The sequence below is a fragment of the Lepus europaeus genome, chromosome 18, assembly GCF_033115175.1.
Source record: "Lepus europaeus isolate LE1 chromosome 18, mLepTim1.pri, whole genome shotgun sequence".
In the NCBI taxonomy this organism is placed as follows: domain Eukaryota; kingdom Metazoa; phylum Chordata; class Mammalia; order Lagomorpha; family Leporidae; genus Lepus; species Lepus europaeus.
In genome coordinates this window covers 7,885,513-7,909,406 of record NC_084844.1, presented here as the reverse complement: position 1 = coordinate 7,909,406, position 23,894 = coordinate 7,885,513, and positions in this window count along the sequence as shown.

Genomic DNA, 23,894 nt, shown 5'->3' with positions numbered 1-23,894 from the left:
AGTTTCAGCAAGGCAGAAATAGAATAGAACAACCATCAATGTGACTTTGGAATTCTGCTGAGGCTTCCTATTTCATCATGATTCAGGACACAATACGTGAAGTAGTACCTAAGATTGCAATCACAATTCCTGTAGACTTGCAATTTTTCCAAGGCATAACCAGGTATAAATCAAGGAGTAGATGCCAAAAATCTCTACATCAGTCAAGTATCAATATAGCCAGAAAATACCTCATTTTAAAAATAAGATTTTGGCCGGCACCGTGGCTCACTAGGCTAATCCTCCACCTGTGGCGCTGGTACCCCAGGTTCTAGTCCCAGTTGGAGCACCGGATTCTGTCCCAGTTGCTCCTCTTCCAGTCCAGCTCTCTGCCGTGACCCAGGAAGGCAGTGGAGGATGGCCCAAATGCTTGGGCCCTGCACCCGAATTGGGAGACCAGGAGGAAGCACCTGGCTCCTGGCTTCGGATCGGCACAGTGCACCAGCCATAGCGGCCACTTGGGGGATGAACCAACAGAAGGAAGACCTTCTGTCTCTCATTAACTCTGCCTGTCAAAATAAATAAATTTTTTAAATCTTATATTTTTTTTGACAGGCAGAGTGGACAATGAGAGAGAGACAGAGAGAAAGGTCTTCCTTTACCATTGGTTCACCCTCCAATGGCCACCGCGGCCAGCGTGCTGCAGCCGGTGCACCACGCTGATCCGAAGCCAGGAGCCAGGTGCTTCTCCTGGTCTCCCATGGGGTGCAGGGCCCAAGCACTTGGGCCATCCTCCACTGCCCTCCCGGGCCATAGCAGAGAGGTGGCCTGGAAGAGGGGCAACTGGGACAGAATCCGGCACCCCAACCGGGACTAGAACCCAGTGTGCTGGAGCCACAAGGCGGAGGATTAGCCTATTGAGCCACGGCGCCGGCCCAAAAATCTTATTTTTAAGATTTCTTTATCATTCCATGCTTTCACAGAATCACGGCTTCTTTGAGCTGCCCTTGAATGATTGTTTAAACCTTATGTGACACACTGGTTCCAATCTAGCTCCCAGTGAACCTGAATGTGGGCTGGACCTAGTGGTTGGGACAAGGGTTGTCATTTCCAAAATTCACTTTTGCAAAGCTGTGTAACTGTCTTGTCTGCAGACTCTCGCCATTGCCTTCTCAGCTGTTTTGATGGAGCCAGAAGTCTTGTTGCAGAGGCCCAGGAGGCGAGGGACTGAGAGTGGCCTGCAACCAACAGCTGGTAAGAACTGAGACCCTCAGTCCAACAGCCATCACTGAGCTAAGTCCCATCAACAACGCCACGGAGGAGCTGCACAGAGAATCCTTTCTCTAGTGTGGCTTCAGATGGAACCACAGACCCTGGTTCAACACCTCCATCGCAATCTTGCGAGACCTTGAAACACAGGGCCCAATTAAGCCATGCCCAGAATCCTAACACAGAAAGTGGGAGATGGCAAATATGTATCATTTAAGCCACAGAGCAACCGATAACTAACACACTTATTATCCTGGCAATTTAGTGTCTACAAGGATATTTTCAAAAGTTCATGGGAAATGGAGTTGAAAGATAAGTTTCTTGGGGGGGGGGGCAGTGTTGTGGCATAGCAGGTTAAACTACCAATTGCAATGCCAGCATCCTATATGGATGCCAATGCAAGTCCCAGCTGCTCCATGTCTGATCCAACTTCCTGATAAGGATCCTGGGAAAGCAGCAGGAGATAGCACCAGTATGTGGGCCCCTACCACCCACTTGGAATACCCAGATGGAGTTCCAGGCTCCTGGCATCCATCTGGTACAGCCCTGACTATTACAGCCATTTGGGAAGTAAACCAGCAGATGGAAAATATATATCTCTCTTCCTCTCTCTCTCTCCCTCCCTCTCTCTCTCTAATTCTGCCTTTCAAGTAAAGTTACAGTTCTTTTGGTGCAAAAAAGATTGAAATCTATGCAGAGAAAGGATCTTTATAAAGTTCATGGAAATTTTGTATTGTGAAAAACACTGCATTAATTTAAAAAAATTTTCACCAAAATAAACTTATCTTTTAATTCCATTTTTCCATAAACTCTTTGAATTATCCTCACTTTTATTCATTTTGCCCAGAAAAATGGCATGTTCCTTCAGAACAGATGAATATAACATATTCATCTCAATGCCTGTCACAGCTCATAACACACGACTTTGCCCCAATTCATGATTAACCATGTTTGTTAACCTGTATTTTGAGTTTCATTGGATTCATCTAATTTAAATCATAATCATAATATTTAAATATGCACCAGAAATAAAACAAAGTATACAACTGATTAGGACAGAAGTTTTTGAAAATTGTTAGGGAAAAAGTATTTGAATTTTTTTTTTTTGACAGGCAGAGTGGACAGTGAGAGAGAGAGACAGAGAGAAAGGTCTTCCTTTGCCGTTGGTTCACCCTCCAATGGCCGCCACGGCTGGTGAGCTGCGGTCGGCGCACCGCGCTGATCCGAAGGCAGGAGCCAGGTGCTTCTCCTGGTCTCCCATGGGGTGCAGGGCCCAAGGACTTGGGCCATCCTCCACTGCCTTCCAGGGCCACAGCAGAGAGCTGGCCTGGAAGAGGGGCAACCGGGACAGAATCCGGCGCCCTGACCGGGACTAGAACCTGGTGTGCCGGTGCCGCTAGGTGGAGGATTAGCCTATTGAGCCACAGCGCCGGCCCAAAATATTTGAATTTGTAGTCAATTTATATCTTTCAAACTTTTGAGAGCAGGCATTTGGGTTAGTGGTTAAGGTGAAGGTCGGACACCCACAACTCACGGTGAAGTGCCTGCATTCCAGCCAGCACCCACTCCTGACTCCTGCTTCCTGCTAATGTGCAGGAACAGTGGTGGCCAGAGCAGCTGGCTCCCTGCCACCCGAGCGGGAGACCTGGACTGAGTGTCCCACTCCCAGGTGACTCAGGCCAGTCCCAACCATTGCAGACTTTTTTTTTTAGATTTATTTCTTTATTTGACAGTTACAGAGAAGCAGAGGCAGAGAGAGAGAGAGAGAGAGAGGTGTCCCTTTTGCTGGTTCACTCTCCTAATGGTGACAATGGCCAGAGCTGGGCCAATCTGAAACCAGGAGCCAGGAGCTTCTTCTGGGTCTCCCACGTGGGTGCAGGGTCCCATGGACTTGGGCCATCTTCTACTGCTTTCCCAGGCCATAGCAGAGAGCTGGATTGGAAGTGGAGCAGCCGGGACTCGAGCCAGCACCCTTATGGGATGCCGACACTGCAGGCAGCAGCTTTACACAATGGGTCAAGTGGTGCCTCGATCCACCATTGTAGGCTTTTGTAGAGTGAACCTGAAGATGGGAGTGCACTCTCTCACTTTTGCTCTCTTGTCTCTCTGTCAATAAATAAATTAACTTAAAACCTTTACAAAAGACTTTTAAGTTGGTCTTCAGCACGTTTGTCTTCATTTGCCCCAACCACACAAATTTCCCAAGAGGGTAGTCCTCTTAATTATTTAGACAATTTTCATCTCTCCCTTACCTCTATTTTATAGGGAGGATGAGAAGTCTTATAACATGTCAGGAAAATGTGGAAATAAGAACTTTAAAATGTTGGAGAAAATGTGATGAGGAAAAAAAGAAAGAGACAAGAAGTAGTCAGAACATCCAAGAGAAATGATTCAAAAGAAAATGTCTGATCTTCCTGTCTCTAGTCATAAATATTTTGACAAGGAGCTTGGCATTTATCAAAAGAAAAATAAAGAAAAACAGAAGTTGTCTTCTAAAGGATTCAACACTTTTGGAATCCAATGACCTAACTCCATACAAGGTTGCAGCCTGGAGATTGCCTTTCTGATCAGACTTTCGTGGCATGGGGGATTCTGTCTTCCCAACCGTGCATGCCACACCACTATCAGAGGACCAGAACAAAGAACAGAGCACCTGAGGGGAAAGTCCAGAAACTATGCTTAGGAAACATTTTCCTATTAGTATAGATTCTCACTCTATCTTGCTGGTTGCTTATCTTAGCAGCTAAGTCAACTTTTCATAACTTTTGTAGACACTGTATAATGTCTTCTCCCCTTGCTGCAGCCACCAGCTGTTAGCCAGCATCACCCCAGAAAGGAATGGGGGTTGCTTGGGTTAAGCTGAATAACTTCCATGCTGATGTTGGAAGGAACCACTTCCCAGTCACTGAACAAATCCAGATGTTCCACAATAATCAGAGGGGGACCAAAGTTGTCTCAAGGAAGCAAGGAAGAATCCTGAGAGTGTTTGAAGGTTGAAACAGTTGGAGCTTGTTCCTTTACACTTAAATGCCATCATTATAAAGTGGAGATGCCTCACAAGGCCACTTTGAAGGTTAAACTTGTGTCAAAGAGGTGAGCACCTGGCTAATGGTTAAGTCACCTCTTGGAATGCCTGCAACCCCTATGAAAAGCCTGGCTTCATCCAATTCCAGCTTCCTGTTGATGCACACCCTGGAAGGCATCAGGTGATGGCTCAATGGTTGGCTCCCTGCTACTCATGAGAGACCTGGATTGAGTTCAAAGCTGGTCCAGCCCTGGATGTTGTGGGCATTTAATAAGTGAACCAGCAGATGGGAGATTTCTGTTTTTCCCTCCATCTTCCAACTCCACCCTCATTTTCAAATAAATAGATTTTTTGAAATACGCTTAAATGCATCAAATTACTGCAAAATTATGAAGCCTTAAAACCAATGACATTTTGGGTGAGACAATTCTTTAATGGAGGAGGAGGGGTCTTGTCCTGCACATTGCAGGACATGTAGCAGCATCCCTGGCTTCCCATCACCGTCTCCATCATTAAGATAAAAAACATCTCCAAACCTTTCCACGTGTGCCCTGTAGGGTAAAGGCACCCCTGGTTGACAATCACTTCTCTGGGGTTTGGCATATAGTACTTGTTTCATAAAGGCTCGATGTTATTAACAGTGTCATCAAAACCATTATCAACAGCAGTATCACCTTGCTATGGTGACAGCTCCTCTTTCCCATGGAATCCCTGAAACAGCTGCTGTATTTCTGCATCCTTCAAAGCAACGGCAGGAAAGAGGTAACGTCACTAAGCCGACCACAGTTAAATAATCTCCTGTGGAGGCTTATGTTCATTGGTGGAAACGAGGCACTCTGTGCTGCCACAGCCTCCCAGTTCAGAAGATGCTGCCGATTCCCACCCTGGCATCGTTCCTCTGTCGGAAGTCCTGTAAAGCTGACTCTGGCAGTTGCTCTTGGAGATGTCCAGAGTTGCACCACCCTCACCTGAGGAAGGAAGGAAAAAGATAATGAAGAAGGAGAATTTTTCAGCAGAAGGTATTCCCTTGCCCAAATTGTTCCTGCATATTCTTAGGATGTTTGCTACCAGTGTTTCTGATACCATGTTGTTTTGAAGGTATGCATGTTTTCCACTGCATGTCTAGTGTTACCTGAGCAAACTAAGAGGTGAATGTAGGTGAGTGGAGTGCAAGAACCTCAAAGTTGGAAAACAGATAAATGCTCACAGGAAAGCAAAACAAAGCTTGTGGGGATCAGGGAGTGGCTGTTGACCATCTAAAGTGTCTGTATCTCCTGTTTTTATCTTTAGAACAAATACAAACATTCTGTGCTAAAATACGGTTTCCTTTGCTTCAAGAGAAATGTGTGTAAGTGGACATTCCACATTGGGCCATGCTTCTCCTGTGACTTTGCTATTCTCCCTTTTAAAGTCTGTGCCCTCTGTTTGCAAAGATCACCCTCTTGGAATCTCATGAACTTGAACTCCAGTCCGGATGAAATGGGTGAATTGGGGCACACCACTTAATCCTGGCTTTCACATCTGCAGTGGAGGAATAAGGAACTCCCTACCCTATAACACTATTAGGAGAAATAGAGATAATAGTCACCTTGAACATAAATGGCCTCAAATCTCAAGTTAAAAGACACAGACTGGCTGAATGGATTAAAAAACAAAATGCACATATGTTCTGCCTGTAAGAAACACATCTCACCAACAAAGATGCAAGCAGACTGTAAGTTAAAGGATGAGAAAAGATAATCCACAGTAACAGAAACCATAAAAGAGCTGGTATAGCCATCCTAATATCAGACAAAATAGACATTAACACAAAAACTGTTAAAAGATACAAAAAAGGACACTATGCAATGTTTAAGGAAGATATCACTATTATAAACATATATGCAGCTAATTACAGGGCATATGGCTATTTAGAAGAAATGTTAAGAGATCTAAAGGGAGACATAGACTCAAATACAATAGTAATGGGGGACTTCAATACCCAACTTTCAGCAATGGGTGGATCAACCAGATGGAAAATCAGCAAGCAAGGAAACAGCAGAGTTAATCAACACTATAGACCAAATGGACCTAACAGATATCTACAGAACTTGTGATACTACAGTTACAGAATATACATTCTTCTCTCCAGTGCATGGCACTTTCTCTAGGAATGACCACATACTAGGCCATAAAGCAAGTCTCAGCAAATTTAAAAAAATCAAAATCATATCATGCACCTTCTCAGATCACAATGCAATGGAGCTGGAAATCAGCAACTCGGGAATCTCTTGAACATATGCAAATGCATTGAGACTGAACAACATGCTCCTGAGTAAACAGTGTGTCATAGAAGAAATCAAAAGAGAAATAAAATAATTCCTGGAAACAAATGAAGATGACAAACAACATATCAAAACTTATGGGAGACAAAAAAGCAGTGTTAAGAAGAAAGTTTATAGCAATTGGTGCCTACATCAAGAAATTGGAAAGGGACTAAATAAATGAGCTATTGATGCATCTCAAGGATCTAGAAAAAAAACAGCAAAGCAAACCCAAAACTAGTAGGAGAAAAGAAATCATTAAAAGTAGAGAAGAAATCAACAAAATCGAAACAAAAAAAAAATACAAAAGACCAGCAAAATGAAGAGCTGGTTTATTAAAAAAACAAACAAACAAAATTGACACACCTTTGGCCCAACTAACCAAAAAAAAAAAGGAGAGAGAAGATCCAAATCAATAAAATTAGAGATAAAAAAGTAAATGTAACAACAGACACTACAGAAATAAAAATCATCAGGAATTACTACAAAGAGCTATACACCAATGAACTGAGAAACCTAGAAGAAATGCATAGATTCCTGGGCAATACAACCTACCTAAATTGAGCCATGAAGACATAGGAAATCTAAACAGACCTATAACCAAGACAGAAATTGAATTAGTAATAAAGACTCTCCCAAGAAAGAAAAGCCCAGGACTTGATGGCTTCACTGCTAAATTCTACCAGACATTTAAAGAACTAACTCCAACTCTTCTCAAGTTATTCAAAGCAATTGAAAGAGAGAGAATCCTCCCAAATTCTTTCAATGAAGCCAGCATCACCTTAATTCCTAAAGCTGAAAAAGATACAATAGAGAAAGAGAATTGCAGACAAATATCTCTGATGAACATAGATGTAAAAATCCTCAAAAAAAAATCTGGCCAATAGAATTCAACAACACATCAGAACGACCAAGTGGGATTTATCACTGGTATGCAGGGATGGTCCAATATTCACAAATCAATGTGATACATCACATTAACAAATTGAAGAAAAAAACCCATATGATCATCTCAATAGATGCAGAGAAAGCATTTGATAAAATACAACACCATTTCATGATTAAAACTTAGCAAATTGGGTATAGAAGGAACATTCTTCAACACAAGGCAATTTATGACAAACTCACAGCCAGCATCCTATTGAATGGGGAAAAGTTGGAAGCATTCCCATTGATATCCAGAACCAGACAAGGATGCCCACTCTCATCATTGCTATTCATTATAGTCTTGAAAGTTTCAACCAGAGCCATTAGGCAAGAAAAAGAAATCAAAGAGATATACAAATTGGGAAGGAGCAAGTCAAACTATCCCTATTTGCAGATGGCATGATTCTATATATAGGGGATCCAAAAGACTCCGCTAAGAGACCAATGGAACTCTTAAAAAAGTTTGGTAAAGTAGCAGGATATAAAGTCAATACACAAGAATCAAAAGCTTTTGTATACACAGACAAAGCCAAGGCTTAGAATGAACTTCCAAGATCAAGCCCATTCACAACAGCTACCTAAAAAATCAAATACCTTGGAATAAATTTAACCAAAGATGCCAAAGATCTCTATGATGAAAATTACAAAATGTTAAAGAAAGAAATAATAGAAGATACAAAACATTTGGAAAAATCTTCCATGTTCATGGATTAAAAGAATCAGTATCATCAAAATGTCCATTCTTCCAAAAGCAATTTATAGATTCAATGCAATACCAATTAAAATGCCAAAGACATTCTTCTCAGATATAGAAAAAATGATGCTAAAATTTATATGGAAACACAGGAGACCTCAAATAGCTAAAGCAATCTTACACAACAAAAACAAAGCCAGAGGCATCACAATGACAGATTTCAAGACATACTACAAGGCAGTTATAATCAAAACAGTCTGGTACTTGTACAAAAACAGGTGGATAGACCAATGGACCAGAATAGAAATGCCAGAAATCAATCCAAGCATCTACAACCAACTTATATTTGACCATGGAGCTAAAACCAGTCCTGGAGCAAGGACAGTCTCTTCAACAAATGGTGCTGGGAAAACTAGATTTCCACATGGAGAAGTATGAAGCAAGACCCTTACCTTACACCTCACACAAAAAATCTACTCAACATGCATTAAAGGTATAAATCTATGACCCGACACCATCAAATTATTAGAGAACATTGGGGAAACTCTGCAAGATATTGGCACTGGCAAAGACTTCTTGGGAATCACCCCAGAGGTGCAGGCAATGAAAGCCAAAATTAACAAGTGGGATTACATCAAATTGAGAAAGTTTCTGTACTGCAAAAGAAACACTCAGGAAAGTGAAGAGACAACTGACAGGATGAGAGAAATTACTTGCGAACTATGCAACTGATAAAGGATTAATAATCAGAATATATAAAGAGATCAAGAAACTCTACAACAACAAAACAAACAATGTTGTTAAAAAATGGGCCAAGGAATTAAACAGATATTTTTCAAAAGTTAGAATGGCTTTCATACAGAAATCAACAACAAATGCTGACAAGGATGTGGGGATAAAGGTACCCTAATTCACTGTTGGTGGGAAAGCAAATTGGTACAAACACTATGGAAGACAATATGGAGATACCTCAGAAATCTGAATATAGACCTACATATGACCCAGCCATCCCCCTCCATGGATTTCACCCAAAGGAAATGAAATCAGCATCTGAAAGAGTTATCTGCACCCCCATGTTTATTGGATCTCAATTCTCAATATGACGTGGAATCAGCCTAAATGCCCATCAACTAAAGACTGAATAAAGAAATTATGAGATATGTACACTATGGAATACTACACAGTGGTAAAATAAAATGATATCTGATCATTTGCAACAAAATAGATGAATCTAGAAAACATCATATTCAATGAAATAATCCATTCCCAAATGGACAAATACCATATGTTCTCCCTAATCTGTGAGAACTAATAGAGTACTGAAAACAAAATATGTAGAAGTGAGATTGACACTTTGAGAAGGGATGACTTGAGAGGTCCTTGTCTTGATTGTTGAGGAACAGTTTTGGCGTTTGTTTGTTTGTTTGTTTGTTTGTTTTTCTTCATAATACTTGTTGAACTCTTTACTTAATGTAGAATTAATCATATGTGTATTAAGCCAATTTAGGATGGATCTGATTAAAAATAAGAGTGGGATTAAAAGAAGGATGAGGAAGTTTGTAACTATGTAACTATATAACTATATATATAGCTATATATATAACTATGTAACTATATAACTATGTAACTATATAGCTCTGCATACATTCCTACAGACTTATTTCTAAGAGTACAGTTTAAAAACTTGTATGGGACCCCAAATCCCAGTAAGCTGATAAAATTAAGGTGGGAAAAATGTCATCTTAAGTGTTCAAGTGACTATATTAATTGCTAAAGTGAATATATAGATAGGATTGTTAGAGTGATCATATAAATATAATCAAGTGTCTGGTAATAATAATAGAATTAAAGTGGAGAGAATGTTCCAACATGAGAAGCATCCACACAGAAGACTCAGAATGACGATCACTTTAAGTAGCACTCTGACTTCAGAATCAGCCCTTAAGGCATCCTGGTCTGGTTGAAAAGCCCATGAGATCATTTCGGGCATGGAAAGTCAAGTCATTGTGGCAAAAATGTTCTACATGAAGACTCTCTGTGAGACCCCAGCAGAAAGAAGTGGCCATCAAAGAAGGATGTACTTTTCTCTGAAGGAAGGAGAGAACTTCCACTTTGTTTATAGCCTTGTCCAAATACTGACAGAATTTGTGGACTCAATTGGCAAAAATGCTCTACATGAAGGCTCTCTGTGATACCCCAGTGGAAAGAAGTGGCCATCAAAGAAGGATGTACTTTTCTCTGAAGGAAGGAGAGAACTTCCACTTTGTTTATAGCCTTGTCCAAATACTGACAGAATTTGTGGACTCAATTGGCTTCCATAGCCTAGACAGCTCATGTCAAGAGCCTCAGGTGGTCACTAACATCATACGTAAGAGTGTTAATTGCTAAATTAATGACAGGAGTCACTGCATATTAACTTCCCATGCATGAACTGTGTCCTCAATGAGTTATATGATGAGAGTTAACTGTAAAACTTGTTCTCAGTTTGTTTGTGTCTATGTGTGTGTGTGTGCAAATTGTTGAAATCTTTACTTAGTATAGAGTTGGTCTTCTGTGTACAAAGCTAAATGAAAATGAATCAAACAGAATAGGACTGGGAAGTGGAGAGGGAGGAGGAGGAGGAGGGGTGGGAGTGTGGGGGGGAGGGTGGGTATGGTGGGAAGAATAACTATATTCCTAAAGTTGTACTTGTGAAATTTGGATTCATTAAATAAAAGGTTTCATTGGGAGTAAATAAAAATAAATGTCATAGAGTTCATGAATAGGAAATAAGACACAAATCTGTTAATCCACCCCCACCTCGCCACACCCCAGTTACCTGCCTCCCCTCCTCCATCCTGCCATACCTGGCCACTTGCCTTTGTACAGATCTTGCCCAACCTGGAAAGAAGCTACTAGACTCTTGTGAAATATTTCCAATGAAGAAACTACCACAGCTCATTAACCCTTTTGAGTATCTGTGCTACAAGGATTTCCTATCAGTTTCCCACACTTCGATTTGGGTCTGCTCTGAGCCCCACATCCAAATACCAAACATTACCTTTTCATGCCAGCAGTACTCAGACTGGCCTGGCTGGAGTTCAAACTGTTTCTTAGGCCCCTTTTCTGAGGATTCTGAGTTGGTTGCTGTGGGGAGAGGGGCAGAGAAATTACACATTTTAAAAATAATTTTAAGTCATATTTATTTATTTGAGAATCTAAGGGACACAGAAAGAGGAGCAGATGTATATAGGGAGAAAGAGCTCCCACCTGCTGGTTCACTTCTGGCATGCCCACAACAGCAACAAGCCAGGTCCAAAGCTGAGAGTTGGGAACTCAGTCCAAGTCTCTCATGTGGGTGGCAAAAGCCTAATCACTTGAGCTTCCACATTGCTTCTCAAAGCCTACATTAGCAGGAAGTTGGCATCAGGAACCAGAGCTGGGTATTGAACCCAGGCACTCATCCCATATCAGTGGGATGCCAGTGTCTTAACTTGTAGGCCTAATGTCCACCCCAGAGAAATCATGTTTTCAGCAACCACCCTGCCCCCAGTATGTATTTCTGACATTTGTGCATGTTGGGAAAGAAAGCATTGTGCTATCTGCTTCTGCTACTGCCCAAACCAGAACACACCTCCAGGCCCCGGGACAAAAACAGCAGGCATAGTACCTAAAAACACTGATCATGGCAAACTTAATTGTAAACTGACAAATTTTACATATATATATATATATATATATATATATATGTAATATATATATACAAAATAATGTTATGGTTTATGAATACAACATGGAACCAATCAAACCAATTATCATACTTATCACCTCAAATTCTGACATTTTTTGTAATGAGAACATTTGAAAAGTACTCTTTGTGATTTTGAATATACAATACATTATTATTGACTATAGTGGTAAGTATAGTCAATAATCTGTGCAGTATATCTCAAAGTAAAAAAAAAAAAATTCTTCTTCCTTCCTAATTGAGGTCTTGTACCTTTTGACCACAATCTCCCCATTCCCCATAGCCACATTATAGAACCCGCCCAACTGTCCATCCACAGATGATAAAAGGTAAGTTTATTTTAGTGCATAAATGGGAAATCTGTGTCTAATTGTTCTTAATACATATTTTCTATGAAATTTTTGAAGATCCCATGTAGGTTTGGATTTCAAAATTTGTTACATTAAAAACATCAAAAAAGGATTATTTTCTAATTCCATTTTCTATAAACTTTTTGAAATACCCTTACATATATAATGGAGTAATACTTAGCCTTAAAAAAGCAAGCAAATGTCATTTGCAACAACATGGATGGAACTGGAGAGCGTTTTGCTAAGAGAATCTTCTTCCAGTTGCCATTCCTATCGCTATTCCAACTTCCCCACTCCGCTTCTCTCCCCTGCTCCAACCCCTCTCCTTCCTCCAGGCATGCCCCTCTATGAGCTTCCCGTTCTACAAAAGCTACGCTGACGCTCAGCCACCTCTGAAGACTTCCATGATAAAACACACTCCCTGACAGGGTGCTTCCTGGGCACCCACACAGCCAGTCAACTGAAGATTTCATCACAGAGAAAGGCTTCAGATAATTCAGTGTCAAGCTTTCTTCCCTCTTATTTTAAGTGTGTTTATGTATTGATTCATTTGAGAGGCAGAGACAGGCGGAGAAAGAGACAGATGGAGAGAAAACGCCCATCTACTGGTTCACTTGCCAAATGGCTGCAGTGGCCAAGGCTGAGTTAGAGCCAGAGTCAGGAGCCAGGGATTCAATCCAGGTCTCCCACGTGGGCAGCAGGAATCCAATTACTTAAGCTGTCACCTGCTGCCTCCCAGGGTCTGCACTAGCCGGAAGCTGGAAACAGGAGCCAGAACCAAGACTCGAACCCAGGTATTGTGAGGTCAGATGCAGGCATCTTAACTGCCAGGCCCAACCCCCACCCCAATCCTACATTTCTACAGTTTTGAAATCTAAGGATGGCTATAAAAGAGCAGTGTCTGTCTGAACCTGATAACACTGTTTGTATTTCAAGAATCAAAGACTTTTGGGCCCAGTGCTGTGGCGTAGCGGGTAAAGCCACTGCCTACAGTGCGGTATCCCACGGTTCAAGTGAGTGTTGATTCAAGTCTCGGCTGCTTCTTTTCTGGTCCAGCTCTGTATTATGGCCTGGGAAAGCAGCAGAAGATGGCCCAAGTCCTTAGGCACCTGCACCTGTGTAAGAGACCCAGAAGAAGCTCCTGGCTTTTGGCTTCGGATTGGCCCAGCTCAGGCCATTGCAGCAAGTTGGAGAGTGAACCAGCAGATGGAAGACCTCTCTCTCGCTCTGCCTCTCCTTCTCTCTCTCTGTAACTCTGCCTTTCAAACAAATAAACAAATCTTTAAAAAAAAAAAAAAAGAATCAAAGACTTTCTAGTAAATAACAGACTCACTTCATGTTTTACAATAAAATATATAAGCAACACCTAAGGACCTTCTTATAAGCTCTTTGAGGCCATTAAGCCTACATTTTTCCATTTGACTTTTCCCTTAGTAATGGACTCAGAACTTCAAAGACCTTCAAAAAGCAATTATAGAAGGAATATCAGAAAGAGCAAGAGAATGTATATTTCTAATTCGTGTCCATACGCTTGGATGGCTTGTTCATTCTGGAAAAAGCACATATGGCTTATGTTCTAGGATCAGAGTCTTGGCTTTTATGGTCTGTTGGTTGCTTTGCAATTGTTGGCAATTTCTAGCCTTCATGGAGTCTTCTTGGTTTATGCTTGACGTCGCCCAGGTCCTTCGGAGCACCACGCATGGGGTTTTGCCCATAAGAGTTACTTTGGAAACGCGGAATGAAAGTCCCTTGCTGCATGACGTACAGCGCATCTGGAGAGCTTGCAGAAAAAGCAGGCAGTGAAAGTAAGGAACTGCCACCTGGCCTGTGAAGCATGTACATGCTTAGATGAAATGTTTGTAGAGGGAAGGAAATGTGTGTGCTGAAGAATGATGGGCAGGTTCCAGGGTTTGCTGTCTTTCCTTACTTTCCATGGTGCTGGGTTGATGTCTTCAGGAGTATGAGAGATTTTTCTAGGCATTTGTGTTTTTGAAAGCTCCCCCAGGCAGGGGGAAGCTCTGCCCATCATGAGGAAGCTGTGGTCTTTTGAGCTGGCAAGGGCTTAATTAAAAATCCTAAATAGCTCCAATAATGAAAGTGTCTACAGTCCAACTCTTGAGGTTTTTCTTCACTTATCGATACTCTTCGGGCTGTCAAGGTGAAGACAAACCAGTACTCAACAGCACAGTGAAGAAGAATAATATCAACTGAGGACAGAGGGAAGAAAGAAGGGACTGGGACCAATGTGGACCAAGTAACCAGTGAGAACTATGCTTAAGACTTTACCTAGATTTAGTCAAATGCCAGGGACCATGAACTCCTACCGAATGCTCTCCTCCTAGTAGACAGTTGGTAACACTTGACAGCTTGCATGCTGGGCATTGCTTTAGAGGAACAAAATTTCGCATAGAGCATCTCATGGACTCCAGGATTTACCCATAGTCTTGAGTAACTTGTCTGTGGCCTCCTGGTGCCCAGTACAAGTCAACTGGAGACTACATTCGATGGTCTGTGTCTTCAGGTCGGTTAAAGAGATAAATGGTTCTCTAGGCAACACCTTCCATCCAGGTACAACAAAGAGACAACAGCTTTTGGGTAAAGCATCTGTTGCTCTATGGGATTAAAGAAAAGGGGGAACTTAGTTCAGAACAGAACTAAGTTAGCAATGTGTAGAAAAGAACAATCTTCAAGTAGGTCTCTCAACTCTGGGTATGACCTATTTTTCCAGAGAGAGTGAAATTGCAATTAGATGACAAATAAATGCTCAAAAGAAAGGTTCTCCTATTTTTGGAGACTTAATGTCAAGGAAGACCCAGGACAGAAATTATTCCGGGATGGCCTTGACAGGAGCACATGGACGAGCTACCCAACCCGTCATCTGTAAGACAGCTCCCATGACTTTTTCCATACAGTGTCCCTGGGGAAGGTTCAACATCACAATGTATGCAAAAGTGATCCGTCAAGTGTCTGGCTTACAGTGGGCATTTAATAAATGCTTGACTTATGGGAAACACAAAAACAACAACTACACATCCCACTTCAGACCCTTGAGAGGTCACACTTTCCACGATAAATTCTAATGAAATATTAGCCCAGAAAACCATGCCTGTAGGTCAACACAGCACTTCCCAGTAAAACGACTCCACGGCTTATGGAAGGTGACCAATTGAATCTGCACCGTGCGCTTCTTCAGGGGGCTGGCAACGCTCCCTGTGTGCCTGCTAGATAACTGTGACTAGCCTGCTACCTACCTCTTAGTATCGAAGTCGCTTCCCTCCGGTGTAATAAGCGCCCACTGCAGAATCCATGGCCAGTGGACTAAGGAACCTTGGGCGGTTGGTGTGTGCTCCCGGAGCTGCCAAGTGGAGATATTTTTTCTCAGGTTTCTGGGTGAGTTTTTAAGCCAACACCCTTGAAAGGGAAGCAGAGCCCTCATGCCACAGGCATCTGGGACACAAGGCCCACACAGTATTTTCGAAAAGGCAGTATCGCTCGCTGACGATAAAGGGGCATTCACAGTGGGCAAAGACAGTCCGCAGGAACGGGTGGAGCTGGGCTACCAGGCAGGCCGCGGGCTGGGGTGCAGCCAGCTTGCTTTTTCCACCATCCCTGGAGTTGAGCAGGTGCCAACACAGCTAAAAGCTTGGGGAGACACCCGTGGACACAGATAGCGAGCCCCTGTCTTTTCCATGGAATCGAGCAGCGGCGACCAGGGGCGTCATCACACAGCATTAATTTTTTCCCTTGCCTGGTTTCCCACATTCTGTGACCACCTTGGAGCGTGCCAGGGAAAATATTGAAAGCCTAGGTAAACGAAGGGGAACCCAACATTCACCAGTCTGGCCTTAAAATAGCCGGTGGAACGCCCCCCATCCCAGGAAGGACACGGGCCCTGACTGCCGCCAGTGTGCGCAGGGCAGCCGCCCACCCCGAGCTCGCCCCAGCTCCGGTGAAAGCCTATCTCAGAGCGAGGACAAAGACGCAGCCAGGCCACTGTCCTGCCTCGTTCCCGCTGGGCTCCGTGACTTAGGTGAATACTAATGAACACCAAGTGACCTGACCCAAACCCGAGCAAGCACGCCAGTGGGCGGGGTGGGGACATTGGCAAAACGGACGTCTGGGGTGGGGTGGAGTGGAGGGTTGGGCAGAGCGCAAGGGGAGAGCCAAGAGGAAGAGTGTTCCCGGAGGAGAGTGGAGGTCTGGGGAGTTAATGGCCACACCCCAGGACAGAAAGAAAAATGTCCTTCGCTGACTGCTGGGCAGCCGAGGACGCGGCTCCAGCGGCTGCCCTGGCGTCACAGGGGGTGCATTTTGTATGGACTGCGTGCAGTGGGCGGAGGGCGTGGGGGAGGAGGAGGCCACTGGATCGCCTGGGCCGAGGACAAGCAAGAATGCAGGGCACCTGAGCTTTTCCATGTTTTCTAAGCTCTCTAACCAAGCAGGAAAATCTGAGCTTTAGATTAACACTGAAGAACATTTTCCGGAATAAGAATGTTCCATGCACTATTCAGTGGGATTTTAAAGATAAATGCATCGCACACGATGATTGGACATACATATACTAAAATAAATAAATAAATAAATCAGAAATAAAATTTCCAATGAAATATTTTATAGAGTAAAAAAAAGTAACTTTTAGTATGAGTATGTCCCACACAATATTTAGACATACTTACGCTAGTTTATCCAGAATGCAAACATTAATGAGTAATTTTATTGGTGACCCAAGCCCCAGGTCGCAACCCTGCAGTTAGCATGCAAACTCTGCGAGGTTGAGACCGCTTTTGTCACACCCTCTCTGCGTTCCATGCACGTTGCTCTGAAATGCTGCACAGAAGACCCAGCAGAAGGGCAAGGTGCAGGCTCTATAATCTACTGTCCCAGCTTTGTCTCGTATTATTAGTCGCATGATCTTGATTTGGGGAAAGTAATTTAATCACTATTTCCTATATGTCCTCATCTGCTTAAATGGGGGAAATGATAGTTTGCTGGCCTAGAAGAAGTGTTACAAGGAAACAATATATATCAAGCTTGTACTATTTATAATGGATGTGAGAAAAGTACTCGACATTCATTGTTGTTGCTATTACAATTGCATCCTCAAGAAATAAGGGTGTGTAATAAGGAGAAGCTAACTTAAGAGACCTGTGTGAGGCAACACTGGGCTTCTTCAACCAGCTTTGGGACTCTGAAAGAGACTTTTCCTTGGAGTTCCAAGAGTGTTCCCAGTCCTGGAGTCCCATGATTTAAATAGGTCGGATGGGTAAAACCACACCAACATAAATGTGTATGAACTAAGGGAATTAGAAAGCAGAAGTGTATATTTATGAAAAGAAATGTATTCCCTTTATATAAATTTAAAAAGTAAAAGACTAAAGTCTTAAAAGAAAAAAGTGGAAGTGGAATAGAGAATGCTTCACCAAGCAAGAGTTGTTGGAGGTGGAGAGAGACAGAGGGGCACTCTGTCCCCAGATGTTCTCTCAATGCTCTTGGTATGAGGAGGACTAGGTTTTCAGAGACTTGGACAAAAGACAAGAGTATTAGAGCCGAGTATTTCTGCCTCAGCTTAGATTTGCCCCCAGAAAGACGAGTGCTATGGTCAGAATGTTTGCATCTTCCCTAAATGTGTGTGGTGGAACCCTAGCCATCAAGGTGATGGTATTAACAGATGGGGCTTTTGGGAGAGGATTGGGTTGCAGGGAAGAGCCCTCAGGCATGGGATCATGAATGGGCTCAGGAGGGCTCTTCCTCGCCCTTTCCATCATGGGAGGACACAGGGACAAGGCTCCATTGAGGAACAGAAAAGTGGGCTCTCGCTGGACACCAGATCTGCTGCTTTTTTGATCTTAGACTCTCCAGGCTCCAGAACCATGAGGAAATCAGTGTCTGTCCTTCACAAGCCAACCGTGCATGGTATTTTTGTTACAGCAGCCCGCACGTCTAAAACGGCGAGTCTAAGGCCAGAATGGCTGGGTGGGACAGCCTTCCCGACTGGCAGCCAACTGGCCACGGTAAATAAATTCACGGCAGCTCAACATGTGAGGGAAGTCATCGACCACACGCCTTTCGTGGCCTACAGTTTCCCTACTGCGATTTGCAACAGTTCCAGCTGATTTCCGATCTCACCAGCAATCTTCATAGCTATTTCTCACTGCTCAGTGAAGTTGTCACTTAACCACAAAGAAAATATTTGTTCCTCTCATGTTATTCTCAGGAAAAGAATGTGGGCACCAGGAAGGCAGGGAGAGGTGGACACCTTCACAGCAATGGTTTCCTCCTCCCAGGCAGCTCTTTCTGGTAGCAGGTGATGGAGGGTGTGGAGGAGAAGAGGGGCAGTCAGCAGCTCTGCTAGTAACATGAACTCACTTCACGTGGGGCTCAGAAGCCTTTGGGGAGATGCGAGGGAAAGACGATACAGCCCCTTTCCCTAGCATGTCCACAAGACACGTCGAAGACAAATATTTTTCAACATGGCAATGACTGACAAGGCTTAGTATGGCAATATACAGCTGCAAAGTCTTGAGAAACCTGAACAAATGAAGAATGTTACATGCAAAAGTGGACATTTGGCCTTGTGGTTAAGATGACTGCATCCCACGTCAGAGTGTCTGGGTTCAATACCCACGTCGGGCTCCTGATTTCAACTTGCCGCTAACACAGACCCTGGGAGGCAGCAGGTGAAGGCTCAACCGCTTGGCTCCTGCCACTCATCTGGGAGATCTGGATAGAATCCCTGGCTCCTGGCTTTGATCTGACCCAGCCCTGGCTGTTGTGGGCATTTGAGGAGTAAACCAAGGGATGGGAGCATTCTCTCTCTCTCTCTCTCTCTCTCTCTCTCTCTCTCTCTCTTTTTCAAAAAGAATGTTCTATGTGAAAGTAGGAAGGTTTCGAGAACATGCCAGAGAGTAGGTATAAATGGAAATCAAGTTTAGGAATGAGGTAGGAGACAGACAAGGTTTTCCACAGGTAGGCAGGACTCCAGTCTCATTAAATTATCTACATCTAATTAATTGATTTTTCTATACTCCTATTATGCTGCAGGTTAAGAAGATTTGCAAAGCATTGAATGGTCCACTAATTTCAAAATACTTTTCTAACAACCTGAAATTCTAGCCACTGTATCATTTTAATTATGCATTACTGGAGGAGTAGAAATTTGTTCCCTCTCAAAAGCAATATGGCAACAGTTCATGAAGTTACAAATCACGTCCTCTTTAAGTAGCCATGCATCCTTCAAGAATTTCTCTCGCAGAAATGCTTGAATGTGCACCGGATTCCTTATTTCGGCATCATGTATATGATCAAAATCTTGAAGTAAACTAAATGCCCATCACAAGCTGACTAGTTAACTCTGTTATTGTATTAATACATTCATAGAAAAAATGCAATTTAATACGTGGGGAAGTTCTTGAGCTACTGATATGGAATGACCTCTAAAAAAGACAAAGCATGTGGAATGGGCCGCCGTATCATTAGAAATGAACAATTACAGGGCGTCAAGGAGGTGAAGCCTTACATCTCCCTGTCTGTGGGCTATGGCTCAGTGGCTTTCTCCCAAAGCTTAGGGAATAACAGGGATGAGATGTTACTCTGCCTAACACCACCCCAGCTAGGCGATCAAGGTTAGCATCACCAGGGAGCAGTCATGTTGAAGTCTGTACTTGACACTGTGGTGAGATATATACTCAGGTACCTAACCTCGGCACTTCAATATGGCACACGGGTGCCCTAACTGCAAGATAAATACCCACCCCCATGAATCTTCAAAGGACCCTTGTGTGAGGTGCTAACAAAAGAGAAAATTAGGTGATGAGATATATAAGGACTCTGAAATATCTTTGCAAGTTTTCTTCAAACTTACAATTCAACAATAAGGCATCTATTGAAATTAAACAAAAATAGATATTATGCAATTGCACATGTGCATATAATATCCTGGAAAACCAGACAAAGAAAAGTAGCAATTTCAGTTGTTTCCAGAGAAAGACCTGCATTGGTAGGGGAAAAGTTTTTACTGTATACATTTTGACATTTTGAATAATAAATCATCTAAGTACACTACCTCTTATATCCTAAGACAACTTCCACTTCACAGAAATAAAACAGAATCTGTAAGCTAAAAGTTTCTAAGAGACACCTTAGTTTTGAAATGCACTATTTTTGTATAACCAGGAACTCTCCAAAGAATTCCTTAACTTGGATTCACTGCTTGCGTTAAAAGTTGTATAGTCTAAAAGTACAAATCTCCAGGGAGAATGGGTTTGAAGCTATGTAAGGTTTGAAGGAAAAGGGAACAGTGGGTAATGGTCTGAAGATACGACACAGCCCGAGAAGACCCTGAGGAACCAAGAGGAGAGTCGAAGATATGTGATACCTAACGGATGATGGCAGGAGAGAGAATAAGACGCTCCAAGTTGCTGAGTGGAGGCCACAAAGACTAACAACATAAAATATATAGTGGCATTCACTTCTGCCTACTTCCCAATAGACTATATTCTACATCATCCCAGTTCCAAAAGGAGCCTCTCTCTCTCTCTCTGCCTTTTGGCCCTCGACCAAGAGAAATAGACTGAACTATTGAACTTCTGCAGGGCGCCATGGCCCATGCAAGAGCTGACACTGGAGTCATTCTTTCCTGCTCGTACCCAGCACCCTTTTGCTTCAGCTACTCCTTGGCAAAAACCAGCTGGGACTGCAACTGTGAAGTGAATTCAGATTTGACTCTGTGAGGGAAACCAGGCTCTGCAAACCAAGAGAAAGGGTGCAGGATTAGCAGGTCCCTGAGCCAGCAGCCAGCCAGCCAGCAAAGGACACCCACTGGGCAAGGCAGGGAAACGGTTAATAACTCAAGGTGACAAATTAAGCCGGCTACTCCGGGGCTCCAGTTTGGCTGATGGTGAAGTCAAAACAGAGCTGTCGGAAACTGGGACGGCGCTGTCACTCGTACTGTATTTTTCCACACTTTTTTTTTTTTTTTAATTTGGAAATGTTGGTTGGGGAGGTCCTGGGGACCTAGGGGGAGAAGCTGTCTCCGCCCAGGGTCTCTGTCTAATTCAGATCGGCAGCTCCCCATGGGTTATAGATGCTGGTGGCCCAACCCCCCCCACCCTCCCCAGCTACACGCCCCATTCCCCAACCCGCCAGGGAGACGTCCCCCCCACCTCTCATCTTACCACCTTCTGCACCAGCACACAACCTCCTGCTGACACCCGTGGTGTGCTCCATCCACCAGCCACACCGGCCTCCTTGTGGCTGAACCCAGCAGCTGCTGAACAGGGAGCAGACAACACACATGTGCGACTTCCCCGCATTGGACATAGGGAAACCCGCAGACAGCACCAGTGTGTGCATTGGCCAGGACCTGGCTTTCTCGGGACTTCACGCTGAACAGGTTGCCCCATGGAAACTCACTACAAAGGAGGGGCATGCTCAGAGTATTGAAAATGACCATGGGCCCTGTTTCAGGGAGGAGGACAGGAAATCAACCCAGAATGACAGCTGCACCTGTCACAGTTTTCCCTGCCCTTCGGATCTTAGCACCCTTGATGAGCTCTTTTGTCAAATATCTTAGGCACAGGTATTAGGTGAGCACTTTCTTTCTTTCTTTCTTTTTCTTTCTTTCTTTTTTTTTTTTTTTTTTTTTTTTGACAGGCAGAGTTAGACAGTGAGAGAGAGAGACAGAGAGAAAGGTCTTCCTTCCGTTAGTTCACCCCCCAAATGGCCAGTGTGGCCGGCGCGCTGCGCCGATCAGAAGCCAGGAGCCAGGTGCTTCCTCCTGATCTCCCATAAGGGTGCAGGGCCCAAACACTTGGGCCATCCTCCAATGCCTTCCTGGGCCACAGCAGAGAGCTGGACTGGAAGAGGAACAACTGGGACAGAATCCGGTGCCCCAACCGGGACTAGAACCCGGGGTACCGGCGCTGCAGGCAGAGGAATAGCCAAGTGAGCTGTGGTGCTGGCCAGCACTTGCTTTCTAAATTATGGCATGCATTTCCACCACAACTTCTCATCTAAATAATACTTTCTCAGGGCCAGTGCTGTGGTATAGTGGGCTATGCCTCCACCTGGGATGCCAACATCCCATATAGGCATCGGTTCATGTCCCAGCTACTCCTCTTCTGATCCAGCTCTCTGCTTATGGCATGGGAAAGTAATAGAAGATGGCCCCAAGTGCTTGGGTCCCTGTACCCATGTGGGAGACCTGGAAGAGGCTCCTGGCTCCTGGCCTTCAGATAGACTCAACTCTGCCCATTGCAGCCATTTGGAAAGTGAACTAGTAGATGGAAGACCTCTCTCTCTTTCTCTCTCTCTCTCTCTCTCTCTCTCTCTCTCTCTCTGTTAACTCTGCCTCTCAAATAAACAAATACAATCTTTAAAAAAATAACACTTCCTATAACTGAAGGCCAGTTGTCCCTCAACATCCATAGGAGGTCATTTTCACATCTTCCCCAATATGAATATGCCCAGATGCTCAAGTCCCTGATATAAAATAGTGCTGTATCTGCATAGAAGATAGAACGGGCTCCCACAGACTTTAAATCTCTCCAGATCACTTTCGCATTACCGATGCCTACTACAACACAAATGCTATGTGCATAGTTGTCATACTGTATTGTTGAAGGGATAATGCGGAAGAAAAAGGTCTGTACATGTTTGGGACAAAAGGAATTTTTAAATATTTTCAGCCAGAAGAACCAACAGACACGGAGACTGCTCTAACTCCTTGCAGTAGATCTGATAACTGCACCTTAATATGAAAGGTAACCATGTTCCCCTCCTTCAGAGACAGCTCCATTTGCCACCCCTACCCCAGATTTTAGTTTAAGCTCATCCTTTTTAAAGAAGACAATGATTTTACAGAGTGATTTTCAGACAAGAGAAAAAAGGTGAGAATATGCTGCACGGGTGAACACACACACACACACACACAACACACTGCACTTTCGTATCCAGCAAGCATTGCTCGCGCTTCTGAGGGCCCCCAAAGGGCACTGGCTCTGATAACCCCAGAACACCTGCTGTTCAAATGGTTCAGCTGGTGACTGTTTCCCTGTTGTCTGGATAAAACCATCATGCTGTGGTCTCAGGGTGCTTGGCGATGGCTTAGGAATCAAACAGGGTGGGTGAACCACCAAAGACCTTCTCCACCCAGAAGCAGCCCCTGTCCTAGCTCTTCAACCAAAGCAGAAATGCAGCTGTCTCATTGTTCTCCGACTTGTGGGTCTAGGGAAGGGGGAACATGTACACACATGAAACCCTCCTTGGAAAGACGCGTGCAATGATTAGCCAACAGTAACAGCCACCGGACAATCTGTTCTCAAATGCTCCTGGGAAACCAAGTCACTCAGAGTCCCTGAAAGCCCCCAAAACAAGATTGTATGTCCAGAGAATTTCTCCACATTCTTTCCGAAGGCTGTGGGACCAGGGGTGGCTCTGCCCTTACCCACAAGGGTAGGGAGCAGAGGAAAAAGGAGTGAATGATGTGTATATCTGAGTCCTGGGTCCCAAGCCCCAAAAGCAGGTGTTCAGGACCCGGTGGCATTGGCTACTGCTTCTCCCAGCATTGTTTGGACGAAATGCTTTTTAGCCTTAGCCATGGATTGTGACCTGTGATGAGTGT